We start from the raw sequence: 15,333 nt of genomic DNA, 5'->3' as shown, positions 1-15,333 counted from the left end.
CTACCTTAAAGGGGGGTATTGGCTGTTATATCTTATGCATCATGCTCTTACCCTTGAGTCCCAAGCAGTGGATCAAAGAAAATCATAAAAAGGCAAAAGACATATAAAAAAGGGTGGAAAAATCAAGGTTGGGGCACCTTATGTACCACGATTGCTCCCTCCTATATATTATAAACCCAAATGTGGGCTTCCCTTTTATTAGCTACCCTTGTACCCCAGCATGTGGCCTAGGGCTACCCTTTTCATCCCCTACTTTATTCACCTATCTATCACATGCCACCACCTTTTAAAGGACATACCTTGAATATATTATCCCCTTTAGAAGTAGAAACCACCTAATAGGATTCTTGGTTAACCCCATTTGGAGTTTAGGAGACATTGACACATCTCAAAGCCCACTATGGAAGGGCAGGCCATTATGAAGTCCCCACCTATGGTCCATGATTGGTAAGCTCATTTACTCGATTTCTCTAATGGCTTGTTGTACTGGAAGGCTAGGGGATGCATTAGATCTTATGTAGGATTACAGATGGTCTCCATCTTGGGTTTGGTCTCCCTATACAGGGTCCTAATCCTCCAAAGGGCTACATTGGCACATGTAGGGTGTGCGTTGAGAGCCATGGGCTTTCACAACAGTAAACAACACTCCATAGATCCCCGAGGATGGTCAGAGATGCTCGAGATACTCCCATTGGATGAGGAAGATGCACCTAGTTCATTTTTTCCCAGTCGGCTCCACAGATGTATCATGCACTTGGAAGTTGACCCATGACTTGTAGGACGATGTGACATCCCCTACATCATCACCAGAGCCTTTGCAGATGATTTACAAGCATCTTCAACTCATTTTGGAGACCCATAAGGTTATTGATGTGCCCCCACACCCATTGGGAGCACCACAGGTTTATTGTTTGAAGAACAAGGGGCCAACCCCTTACCCATCACTTTTGAGAGTCCTACTCTTCATTATGGCACCCATGGACTTCATTAGGCCTCTTAGAGGGCCCTATGACATGCATAGATTATTATTTGACCTCTTGAGAGGCTTATTCTTTCATTTATGAGCTAGTTTGGTGGGCTTGTCACCAAAAGTTAGATTATTAGAACATTATTTTATTTTTGGGGCTTATGTAGGCCAAGGAGGCTAATTCGAACTCCTCATTAGTGTATAAATACAAGTGAGATGAGTTCATTATCTCATCATCACTTTGGATTGGATCTTTTCTCTCTCTTGAGAATTTCGCACTTTTTCTTAGAGGATGAATTGGAGCTTTATGGATGAATTTTGATGTGTGGATTTGGTCTATCTTATCTTGGAGCTTCTCTCTTGTCAAATTGTGGATGGTTGGATATATTCTATTACATGTAAGTACATGCTTTTAATGTTATTCTTGTTTTACTTTGTCATATACATTGGATTGGGATTTTCGTTATTTTTAGGGCTAATTGTTGCATGTATTTACTACTTAAATTGTGGAATTTTGTCTCTATTATAACATCTCTCAATGTATGGGCCATGCAATGTGAATGAAATCTCCTAGGGGTATGTATATCAACGAATTTATCTTGACAAGCCATCACCTTTTGCACATTGAAATATAAAAGCTGCAAGATTGCTTCTCTTTGACCTATAAGGCTAGTGAAGTAGACTTGAGGCCTCCTGACCAAGAACCAAGGATCCTCACTCATATTTATCATAGAATTCATTCTCCCAAGACTAAGGCACTGATCTACTAAGAGGTGGTCACCTAAAATCATACATTTTCACCTTTTTCTACCAAATTGGTTCACCTAGGGCATCATTTTCCTGGAAAATTACCCCTCCAAAAAGTTTGGTCCTGGCCTCTCAGGCGTTAGTGTCTCCTCAAGACCTCCTCCACATTTGAGGCCATTTCGACAGTGGAGTTGTGAGAAAAGCCAAGCCCTAGCTCTGAGATCAAACTTTGCCCTAGCATCCCCAAGGCTAGTGCCTCATAGGATCAATTCAACACCTTTAAATGCAAATTCTTTCTTTGATCCTTTCCCCCACCTTGTCTAGGGTAAGAACATCATTGGTTGCCATACTCTTTCATCCTACCCTAGACTGGGTCCACTTGGTCCCCTGTGGTCTCGTTCCTTTGAAAAGACAATTCTTCAAGAACCATCCGGGATACCAATTTTAATAAGGATTTTAGGGATTTGGAAACTCTTTCGCGAATCATATCCCCTAAACCTAGCCCTCAAATCCTCTCATTCCTCTCCTAGAAGTCATTGTACCCTTTTTAGAAAGCAAGCAAGCTCTATCCTTCAACTTCCTCTAGAAAGGAATCATTTGGGTCACAACACATCCATTCATTGATTTATTTTCCACTGGTGACTACATAATATACTAGCTCTCCTCCCATCAATGAAAGTTCGTAAATAGTAGGGAGCCTTAGCTGAGGTGACAGTGGGTTAAGTCTCCATTTGTTGCCCTTGGTCTAGCATTTGCCCTTTAAGAATCCCCTTTAGGTCCCTTGCTAGTTTGAGCGGTAACAAGACCTATTGTAAAAGATTTTTTTTTTTTTTTTCAATATGTATTATTTGGTCAAAAACCCTCTAGATGCCAAGTCGGAAGTCAACCTTGCCATAAAGGACATGTCTATTCGTAGCCCCTTTGGACAATATAAATAGAGGGAAGATGGAGCTCATTTGAACACACACACTTGATGGATTGTGGTCTGAAATATCATAGAGTGGGCAAAGAAGAAGTAGAGAGCCAAAGTCTGAAAGAGAGGATTTCTTCTTGAGCTAGGATACATCTCTTGTTGCTGGTCTATTGCTGATGGATCTGCTGGAAAGAAGGAAGGCTTGACTTGGTGTCTAGAAGTGGAAGTCTTTTGTGGTTATGGTTTTGGATATCTCATTTTATTTAATTCTATAAGAAGAAAATTTTCTGGGTTTTGACCCTTGGAGGGGTTTTTCCCTTGCTTGGAGTCTATAACTTGTGTTCTTTTGTTTCTATGATCTTCACGTTCATGTTATGGTAATTGTTTGATGAAAGAATCAAAATAAAGATTAATAAAGAAGAAAATTAAATTCACAAGCAATTACTGTGGAAAGGAAAATGTAGATTAAATTACAGACCTCTCGATTTTCCAATGTGGTATCAAAGCTAAGGTGGCTTGAAATTCAAGGCCTAGAGATCACTTCAGTTGATTTTTATCGAATGAGGGCTCTATGGAAACGCTAGAAGATCCGATTCCGTGGATTCTGTGGTCGCTGGACATGCATCTCAGAAGCTTGCATTGTGTAATGATACTAGCTGGTTCGTATCTTTGGCTCGATCCTAGTGGCATCTCCGATCTTCTATGTTATCACATCAATTTGGTTCAAATTTGAGACTCACATCACAATTCTAGACACACATCTTTGCATTGAAACTTACAGTCACTCGTTTTAACTTGAGGCTCATTCTCATGTACAATCACAAATATCGTTTGTGGTTTGTATAGTATGTACAAAGGCCTGCATTGTCTATTAAGGTTCACTATGTGGAAATTTTTGGCTTGATGTGACTCGTATTAACATCACATCTATGATTCATTTGACATTGTATCTATACCCTGAATATTTCTATGTGACATCACATCATTGACATGTTATGGTTGTATACAATGGCTCATTTGATAGAATCACATCTATGTCAAAGCTCGCATACCTTCGATATAACTTGTTGATGGATTGGAGGCTCGAATATTTATTTACATATTATGACATGACTCTTTGTGATATTGTTATGGGACTCACATCAAATAAAATGAAATGTTGGAGCTTGGTAACTTGCATTTTTGCCGCTCGATATTTGTGACTCGTTGTAGATCGTTATGTAATGGCTTCACTTTTGATTCAATCGTTACAATGTGTTGCTGAGGCTCACCTATGGTAGCCTTCTTATACATATTACAACGGCTTGTAATATTTTTCTATGATACGGCTCACGCTACTTGTATAGTGATGCGCACGAACATCGTTGCATAGGCTCCAAAGCATCGCAAGGGATTATTATAGTAAATATGGTTCACATACTTTAAGAGAACCCACATTACTTACAGTGGTCGTGTTTAGTATACAATGGAGGTGGCTTGCAGAGTCTAATCCTTAAGGCAATGAAACAATGGTTTGATAATACTAACCAAGCTATGATAGAAGCTTGACAGAGGCTTGATATCAGCAACATCATGATCCGCATAATCACACTATGTACAACTCAATTGACATATACGATACAATGGCCAAGGATCAGTGGCTTGTTGCTCTTTTTTTGTATACAGTAGCTCGTAACAAATTATATGGTTCGTGTGTGGCTCAACTATCTATTATAAGAATTGATTTGTTATGCCTCGCTAAGGCTCGTTCTATATGGATGTGAGACACTGACAGTGACTGATAAAATTGGAGTTGTTTTCAACATAGCAAGACAATGGCTGATAACATTGGAGTTGTTTTCAACATAGCAAGACAATGACTTCATATTAGACAATGATCTATAGATATAAGGAAATTGAGATTTATCATGAATCTGACCTATACTTCAAACACAAATGGATCAAAAGAATTATGAAAGCAGTCTTGGATGAAGTCAACTAAAGCTCAACGTAAGAGAAGTTGAGGCAACTATGTTGAAAGATACACATTTGTTGGAGAAGGATCGGATCCTTGCAAAGAAAAAGGCATGTGTAATTTTTATGTGCATTCCATAATAGTCATTAGAAAGGGTCTGTAAAGTCTTTAGGATTTTCCAATTAATTCATTGCATATCGTGAGAACCTAGGATTTGTAGGCTGGTATTTAGGGTTCCTAAACCCTAGATTGAATTAACCCTAGGAACGAAAACCCTTACTCTAACTATTTGTTCCCTCTATAGGAGCCCTAGTTCTTGGGCAATGATATCTAGGGTTTACAGGAAGAATCTAAGGTATGTGGTAAAACCCTAGCAAGGGTTGAATTGAATAATCCCTAAGGCTTGAAAGTCAAAACCCTAGGGATGATGTTTCTGGTAAAAGTAAAAACCTTAGTAAGGGTTAGATCAAGAAATATAGGGTTTGTAACTAGAACCCTAAAAACCATGGAAACCCTAGATTGGTAGAATTGACATTGTACTCATGTCTTTGTATATTTTGCTTGGTTGTACTTGTTGAGAATTGTAGGCACATAATAAAGGTTGTCAAAATTGTGAAAGCAAAATGAGAAGGATGAAAGAACAAAGCAAAGCAACACTCGTGCTTGTTGATGACTCCTTGAAAATGATGAGCATGATGGAAGGAGGGAACTGTAAGGACCCTCAAGGAAATGACGTTGAAGCTCCCACCGGATGAGTTCATTTCAAGAATACATTGATATGTAAAGGAATGTTGACTTTAGAGGGAGCTATTAATAGGATTTGACATGATGCCTTAACTAAGAGGCCATTATGATCTAGTAAACCTGATATTGATAATTTGATTAGATTATGACTTGGCTCCCTGGTAGGACATATTGCAAAATCTTGTGAAGAGGCTGGAAGAAGAGTTCATTTGATGATATTGGTCGATTGATATTATTGATCAACATCATATATGGTATCCTGAAGAAAGAAAGAGAGTTGACAATGACAAGTCCAAGGAAGAAGATATTGTAGCTTGCTGATTTGTTCGTTCCTTGGGCACTTTGATTGAAAAGTGAAAAACATAGAGAAGGATTTTTGTACAATAGGTGAAAGGATATTGATTTCAAAGGAAACAAGTAAACATAATATGATATCTTGACAAAAGGCCATCATGTTGAGGTAATTATAATATTGATGTTTTGGTATTGGTTATCTGGTTGATATATGGTTTTGCTACCTGGAAGAATGTTGCAGAAATGCATGATGACAATTGAGACAAGTGCATCCACAACTATTTTTTTTGAACTCAATTCATTAAATACATGGATTGAGTGGATGGCTTTGATAATCCTTGGAAGATTATGTGGTCAAGATGTCTACATCATCTTGGGATTGAAAGGTAGTAGTACAGAAGGATAACTCGATGTTTAAGTTTCAAAGATCATTTTCATGATTAGAGGAAGCTATGATTAACTTTACTTTGATTGGCTGAATATAATTCCTTTGTTGATGATGACAAGAGGAAAGTGATATGAAAGGTTGATGGCCTGAACCCTGTCATAGCTTGAAGAAAATTTGGTTCCATTACAAAAGCTCACTATGATGATATGCAAAGGGAACGAGGAGCCATGCAACTACTTGAAGATCTCCATGAAGAACTAACAGTTGATTTATTGATAAAGACACATGGTTATGACTTCCCAATTGAAAGGAAGTAAGAAATCTCCTTCATGTTTGAGAAGGAGTAAGAATCTATTCCCTGATCTAGAGGGAATGAGAATTATCTCTTTGGTTAAGAGGGAGTGATGATGGACATTATATTCTCTTCTTCATGTGTCATGCACTAAGCTAGGACTAAAAACTGTACATCTAGTGAAGGCTATGGAGGAAGAATGGGGTCTGGAGGATTGGATAAGCATATGATATTTCCTTGAGGATAGAAAATCAAAGATAGGATGTTGACCGACACTCTTTGAGGATTGGACTTGTCATCAAGAAAGAGTTCTCCTGACAGAACTGGTAGGAGATGTTGCTAACTCCTCCTCACCTGAAGTCTAACTCCCTGAACTAGAAGTAGTTGATGAACGTTGCTCATCCTGCAGATCCTCTTGCTCCTTGTCCTTTGTCATTGGAAGTGGTTCATGAGACTTTCTAGATGTTAGGTCCTCCTCAAACTTCACATCCTTGCTAACAATTGTCTTCCTCCTTGCTAGAATGAAGATCATGTATGCCTTTGAAGTTTCATTGTACCCTATAAATATTCCCTTCTCTTCTGAGGGTTGCAACTTCACCCTCTTTTCCACAAGAATATGTATGTACACTAGACAACGAAAAATGTTCTAGTGTCCTATATCTGGCCTTACCCCTATGAATGTTTTTTCAAGAGTCTTGTTCTCCTATATCTTGTGTGGACTCTTGTTTTGCATATACACTACGGTGTTACTTGCCTCCGCTCAAAGGAACATATACAAATATTGGTCATGTATCATGGCCTTGGTAAAACCGATGATGGACGAGTTCTTTCTCTCTTCAACCCCATTCCTCTGAGGGTTGTATGAGACTATCATATCTCTCTAAATCCTCGCCTCATTGCAAAATTACTTGAGTTCATTAGAAGTTTACTCTCCCCCATTATTTAACCTCAAGAACTTGATCCTTCTCTCTATCTGGTTCTCCGCCTAGGCCTTGAACCATTTAACTAATTTAAAACCTCATCCTTGGTATTCATGAAGAATATCCAAGTTTTCCTGGAATAATCATCTATAAACGTGACATAGTATGATGATCCCTGTATTGATGCCACTAACATCGGTCCACACACAACTGAATGAACATGATCCAAGATTCCCTTGGACCTTTGTTCGCTGATTGGAAAAAAAACCTTGGGATTATTTCCACGTGCACATATTTTACACATGCCCTGTTGTTCAATACTGAACTCTAGGAGACTAGTGACAATCTCCCTTAGAAGCGACAATGCCTTGTACTGTATGTGTCCCATCCTCTTATACCATTGCTCACAAGTTTGTCACTGCTATGTACCAAGGCCTGTATTGGCTTCCCCAACAACATATAAAGATTGCCCTCTCTAATACCTGTGACCCCTGTTGTGTTAGGACTAGCTTCTGGACATATGAGTACGATTGTCCCTTTTGAAACATGACAACAAATCCTTTGTCCTCCAACAAGTTCTTCCTTACCACCTCCTTAGCCTCTAGTGACCCTCTAGACTCGAGTTGGAACATGATGATTCCAACACCCCTCACTGCACACTTGGTATCATTGCTAAGCTCCACATATAAATTTGAGTCTTTCTCTATCAAATTGCTAAAGAGATTTCGTGTGCTGTCATGTGGCATGATGCACCATTGTCCAAGTACCAAGTACTCTTGGTGGTGGTGCTAGTAGATAACCAAGAGACTAATGAGAAGTCCTTCTCAAAGTTCATTGCAAACTCATCAAGTTGTACCTACACTGATGCTGCCGTGACTTCCCCTTCTTGTTCTCCAGACACTGTGGTGCATAATCCCCATTCCTGTGGAAAATGAAGCACTTGATTTTACTCACCCTTAACCTTTTTTTATAGAACCCTTTCCTTTGTCTTTGTTGGTTTGAATGTCTAAGGCTAGGTTCTCCTCTCCATCTCCTCACCTGTTGGCCTTAGACTCCTCCCAAGCCTCTTCTTGGATGCAATCATTCCAAAGCCTCTCCTATTTCAAAAGCCACTCCCAAGCACAAATCGCCTTGAAAAATGCTTCCCGTGACTTAGTTAAACCATTCAATACCACATTTACTATTTATGCATCCTCTATTGTCTCCCCAGTGGCTGGAAGTTGATAATGTATCTGGGTGATCCTTATGAGGTAGTTGGTTACATTGTCTAATCTTGACATCTGGGTGGATCTTAACTTGTTCTTTAAGATGATCTTTCGGTTCACATTATAACTTTGGAATAAATCTAGTAGGGCCTTGGACATTCCCTTAGTTGCCTTCTTTTTTGCCAAGTGAGGGATCAAGTGATCCTTAACAACATCCATGGTGATTCAATGAGCTTAAGTGTCCTTCTTTTCATGGGTTTTCAATAATGTTGCATCTATTGGTGGTTGAATCTTCTTACCCACAATCTCCTAAATATCATTCTATTTTACCTCTTGTGTAATACCTTTAGACCTTTTATTGGATTGGGTGCACGAGAGTGGTTAGAACATATCAAAGATGAGTTGGGCACCATGTCGAGTTACGATCCAATATCGCATAACATGAGCACACTTAGGCAATAGATCGAGTCTTTGCATAAGATGGTGTGGTGTTCGATGCTCAATTTTGGAGTTCCCCCACCATTGTGTGAGAAGATGAGTTGTGCAATGAGGTGCGATCAATCCCCATGGCATAGTTGGATCCATCTACGTAGTGGAGTGTTCAAGATGAAACTTAAGTTGGGTACTTGCGATGCTTTGGCTCCATAGCTAGGTGCATAAGGATGTTGCAAGACAGGTTGACTAGCTAAGATGTGGGTGCATTGCAACTGGGTGAGACGAGTCAAGTAGAAAGACAATCGTGCACGGGACAAAGGAAAAGGGTCAATTTTGAATGTGGAATGCTGACTTCCAAAGGGATGTGTTGTAGCCAAAATGATGTGTTGGTTGGGATAGCCATGTCCACTACATATATCTAGAGTTGCAGACGTGAGACAAGGAAGGACAAGCTCAGTGGTGAGACACACATCCAGAGATGTGGTCAATAACCAAGAGGGATCGTAGGTTAGAGTTAGAAGAAAGATGTAGCATGAGCAAAGTGTTAGGCCACATCTTGCTAGAAGAGCAAAGTGTGCGAGAAAATTATTTCATGCAGGCAATAAAACCATAATTTGAGCTACAGATCATTTTTCTCCACAATTTGTAGACCAAAATTTGGTGTTTGAGCAAAATTTTGGTGTTCGCTACGAAACACTAAATTTATGGTTTCTGTAGACCTAAATTTTGGTGTTTTGAAATTTGGCATTTGGGTGGACCAAATTTTGAGGTTTGGGTGAGCCAAAATTTGGAGTTTAGGCAAGCTAAATTTTGGGGTTTCCCATGGGACAAATTTTGAGGTTCGAGCATTATTGAAATTTGGTGTTGAATAGAAATTTGGTGTCCCTATGTAAATTTGGGGTTAGGCCCAAATTTGGTGTTTTATTCAAGAGAAGCGATGTATATATATATAATTTAGGTATTAGGCGAGAGAGCCACCCACCCTATCTTTGTCTCTTGCATATGTGTGGATACAATTGTACTTGTGGAGATTATTGATGTTGTATTTTTTTTTTTAATTGGTTAAGTTAAAAAAGTATTCTTGCAAACATTTAACTAAGGAAATTGGGGAAGGTGTAGTCCAAGTTCAAGTAAGCCCGAATTGAGCAAGTCCTTAGGAAGAAACAACATTGGTGTCACACGTTTAGAGATCCACGGGGCACCTTTAACCATGTGGGCTCTCTAGGGGTGTGACAGGTGGCATCAAAGTAGAGCTAAGATTGTATGAGGGAACATTAGAGCAAGGCCATTGTTGTAGCTATGACAATGGAATATTAGAACAAGTTTGTCAACAATAGCTACTATTGTGGGAGGTAGGTTAAGTTCGAGATTACATACAGGGTTTCAAGTGCTACGAAGGTGACAATTAATGTATTTGTGACAAGTACTATTGAGAGAGTACAATGATGCTTTTTACTATTACATTTGTGATAGTAGATGGTGAGAAGGACATTATTACAAGCGGATTTGGAGTACATATTAGATAAACATGCCACACGTAGAGTGATACATGAAACAAGATTGAGATTTGATATTTATTGATGATTGATGCACATTTAACCATGACGGTTCAGAGTTGGAGTTGCAGAGTTGGGTGGTTTGGTGATAAAACAAGATGGGAGTTTTGTTGGGTTGGTAGAGAGCTCGGGATGCAACAATTTGTTGTACAGAGACTTTTCGACATTGGGATGAGATTGCCATGTGTTTCATGCAGTAGATTGGAGCATGGGAAACTCCTAGATTTGTACATTGAAACTAGCCAGGGTGATGGTTGTGACAGTTGGTGCACATTGCAAATTGAGGTGATTTCTCATTCACTTATAATTCAGGGAGCATACAAAGATGCAAAGATTGTTTAAGGGGCAGTTGGTTTGAGGTTGGTTGGTGTCAATGCCTTGGAAAAGGGCGATGCATGAGGTAGATTTGTGAGAGACGAGTCATGGTTGGCCAAGAGATAGATTGGAAAAGTGTCTGTAGCGACTTAAGGAATGAGGCTTTCCAGTTGGAGAAGCATACATAGTGGAAGGGCAAAATAGTATGATTACGTATTGTCATGATATTCTTGGATGATATTCACCAGGGACATCACTATGATCCAAGACTCATCGATGACCATGGATAGAGGGCGTTGGTTGAGTAGTTGGAGTTGGACATAGAGATGGATGTGAGGACTTGTCGACCCAACAATGGAGGTAGCCAAAGGGGGTGGAGACATGAGCCCCTAAGAGCATGATGAGCATTATGATGCAGATGATTGTTGACTTGGGTGAGGTATGCTCAAGGCAACTAGTGAGTATGTCATGGATGTGACTAAGTAGCCTTTGTGCAAAGGTATGTTGTCTTGAGAGATTTATGACTTGTTGAGGTGCTTTGGGGGAAGAATCATGCAACTTGAGGAGGCCAAGTGCAACTCACTTAGGACAAGTTTGTGGTTGAGGTGTGCCACTTTGGAGTAGTCTAGATAATGCAGAGAGAGAGAGAGAGAGAGAGAGAGAGAGACGAGACGAGATGTTCAAACCAATCTAGTGAGGGATTTGGGCAGACTTGTTTCTAGCCTTGATGAGGCCTTGGCGAGGAGACACTTAGGAAGTAGTGGTCGAGTTGTGAGCACTTAGCCATGGTAGTAGAGATTGTGGAGGGGATGGTTGAGGATCATGATCTTGTTGAATTTTTCCTTAGGCCCTAGATCTGGCCTATGGCTAATTAGGCACATAAACACACAAGACACGTTAAAATTACAAGAACTTTGCACAACAGAATTATTCAACAGTGAAATCAATTAAGTACGCAGGGATTTGAGCCCAAATCTCGAATATTTTATTAATCCATCAATAAAAAAGTCATGGGTCTCTGGTATCAGGGATCATGGCCCTTGATCAATAGTACAACTAGTATACATAGTATACAAATTAGAGCTTGTGATATGCTCCTTTAGATCTACAATCTGCACAATAAGAAGACAAGAACAAAACCTTAATTGTTGGAGAAACCCTTCTCCTTTATCCCTTTCAGTCCACATTTGCCTTGACAGCTTGTAGGCACTTTTCTTACTTTGACCATGGAGAAACACCTCCTTATACTCCTCTGCCCATCAACTACTCACAAGGTATTTGATCCATAAATTAATACGCTGCGCACTCAGCCTTCAGAACATCAACTACTCACAGTGGATTTTTCCATTAAGCATATTGCATATTAGCCCTCAAAATAATTTGTTCACAATTGCATTTGTGAATAGATAGAGATCTCTAACTAACCATACTATGGCTAGCATATTGATCTCAGATCAACTGTTTCTTGACCTTTGTTGCCTCAACTAGTCACCAAACTACCCTTGGTCTGCTCCTTGTGTACTGTCTAGCCAACTTGAGCAATTTGGCCATTCTTTAACTGAGCTTTAGAAACTCCATTGTCCTCTTCGAATCCATGACCTCCATATCATTTCTTCCAACCCTTATTATGCTAGAGATCTTCCTTAAATATGCTTCCAGATCTCAATCCATACCCTGACTACATTCTTTAGTAATGGATTTGGCCCTCGACCCTCCTAAACTGAGTCTCAGCCCACCTAATCTGAATCTAGTCTCCTCAGTTCTGGTAGCGACTGGCCATACTAGACCTTAACCACCTTGCAATTACTTGATCTATCCCTCCTCCTATACTTGACCTTCTTTCTATAGCTTCTTAATCCCTCGACCTAACCACAGAACCTTCCTCCTGCCCTCGACACCTCCAAATCTAAGCCTCAACCTACAAATCTAAGCCATGTAGGTCTCAACCCTTCCTTAACATCCTCATATCATGTCTTGTTATCATCTTAGGTAGGTCCTTTTTGCCCCTTTCAGCGACAGGTAAGACCCTTTGTAGGATACAACTAACCCCATAATTTATGTTGTGGCCTCCTTTTCTCAACCACATATAGGACTATCACATGACTGCGACTCGGTCCATTAAGCCTCAACACCAAAACCGCTCCCCTTACAGTCGCTGCACAAAGGAAACTTGGTCATGCTGTAACATAAATACTCAACCTTCTTCATGGACAAAACACAGCCCTCTCCTACGACAACCTTGCATGAGAGAGGTCACATCTCTCTTGCACACAATGTGTGAGACCTCACCTTAGGTCTCATTTATTTATCCTTTTCCTTGGGTCACTTAGGAAACCTTTAGGTTTAGGGTTTTGGCCTCTTGACCCTTTAGAATAAACAATTATTATTTTTTGTCCTAAACCCACATCTTGGGTCCAAAACCCCAAGTTTGGGTAAATTGCCCAACCAACCACTTTTGGTGGGTATCCTTCTTGGAAATACCTTCCGAGCTACCCAAAATCCCAACACTCCCTCTTAGTGAGGAAGGTATTTCCTTCATGCTTCCAACTCCATGAATTTCCTTGCATGCCCATGAGTGTCCTCACATGAGTCATGAATTTCCTTGCATAGCCATATCCGTCCTCGTATGTGCCATGACTTCTTTGTACTTGGCCAAGATTTGTCTTGCATGGTGCATGGATGTATTACATGCAACATGAATTTTCCAGCGTGATCCATGCATGTGCTCGTAGAATCTATGACTTTCCTTGTGTGGGCTGAAAACTCTTTTATTTCGTTAGAACCTAAAGAATCAAACTTCCATAGGGAAACTAATAATCCTTCGCAAACTCCCTTTGAGTCTACACAACCTTCATTGGCTCACTCTGCTTCCTGCACACATTCTGATCCACTTTCTCTTCAAAGTAGCTTTGATACCATATTGAAGTTTTTCTTGGGCCCTAGATCTGGTCTAGGCTAACCAGACACACAAACACATTAGACACCCTCAACTTACAAGCACTTTGCACAACATAATTCTTCAATAGTGAAATCATTTAAGTATACATATTTAAGCCCAAGGTTCGATTATTTTATTAATCTATCAATAAAAGAATCATGGGGCTCCTATACTAAGTATCATGGCCCTCAATCACTAGTACAACTAGTATACATAGTATACAAATTAGGGCTTGTGATTTTCTCCTTTAGATCTAAAATATGCCCAATAAGAAGGCAAGAACAAAACATAACTTGTTGGAGAAGCCCTTCTCCTTCAACCCTTTTAGTCCACATTTGCCTTGACACCTAGTAGGTCCTTTGACCACCGAGAAATACCTCGTTATACTCCTCTGTCCATCAACTACTCACAAGGTGTTTGATCCATCAAATACACTGCATACTCAACCTTCAGAACATCAAATACTCGCAGTGGCTTTGTCCATTAATCATATTGCATATTAGCTCTTCAAATACATTCTATTCACAATTGCATTTGTGAATAAACAAATATATCTCATTGACCATACTATGGCTAGCATACTGATCTCAGATCATCCCTTTCTTGACCTTTGCTGCTTCAACTAGTCACCAAACTGCCCTCGGTTTGCTTCCTGCACACTTTCCAGTCAATATGAGCAATTGGCCATCCTTTAACTGTGGTTTGGACACTCCATTGTCCTCTTCAAATCCATGACCTCCATATTGTTGAAAAATGTAACTAGGTTCGGTCTTCATAATGACATTTGTAATTGATGTAAATAATAAAAATAAAATTATTTTGTAATACTTAAGTATTAAAAGTGGCAACTAGGGCCAAACTCCACATGGGTCATCTTATTTATGACAATTGATATTTTTCTTGGATTCTGCGCTCCGAGAGGTGTAGGATTGATATAAATATCATCCGATTCCGACATGTACAAATGAAGTTATGGATTTATTTTGATTATGGACAAATTGTCAAGGTCGGCCAACAAACTTATGTAGGCTCAGAAGTCCAACAATCACATCTATTCATCCTCAACGTTTGCTATAAATACATGATGCCTTAGTCTCATTTGGACACACTCATCTTCACACCTCTCTCTCTCTCCTCATTGATTAGGTACGGATTTCTGGGCCTCTCTCTGTAGACGTCCAAAATTTCAGGAGAGTGAAATTTTAGGAAAGCAAAATTTTAGGAGGCCAAAATTTTAGGAGATCGAATTTCTGGACAGTTTGACCAAGCATTGACCAACATGCGTTGACCTCCTTTGACTGCGTTTTTGTGAAGGCTATCTCTATTTGGATAGGCCACATTTCTGGGCACAGAAGTCAAGGCTAAACGTTGACTGTTGACCAATGTTGACTACAGCGAGGATTGATCGTAGGTAGGCTGTTTGACCAAACTTTGACTGGGCTAAATTTCACTGTTTTGAGGGTTGTTTTATATTTCTGTTTGGATGCCGAAGTTGACTAATTTACTGAGGGTCAAATCTACCATGTTGACCAACGTTGACTTTTCTGGTTAGGGCTCTTTTGCTGCTGTTATAAATTATCATATTTGTAAATTATACTCTCTCTCTGGTGAAATATTGAGACTAAAAGAAGATTTGATCAAGGGTTTCCCCACATTGGGGTTTGT

This window comes from Pinus tabuliformis, chromosome 1_2, assembly GCF_031772625.1.
Source record: "Pinus tabuliformis cultivar Carrire ecotype Pingquan chromosome 1_2, CPIR1, whole genome shotgun sequence".
Lineage (NCBI taxonomy): Eukaryota > Viridiplantae > Streptophyta > Pinopsida > Pinales > Pinaceae > Pinus > Pinus tabuliformis.
The sequence above is the reverse complement of the archived record's forward strand: the minus strand, read 5'-3'. Positions refer to the sequence as shown.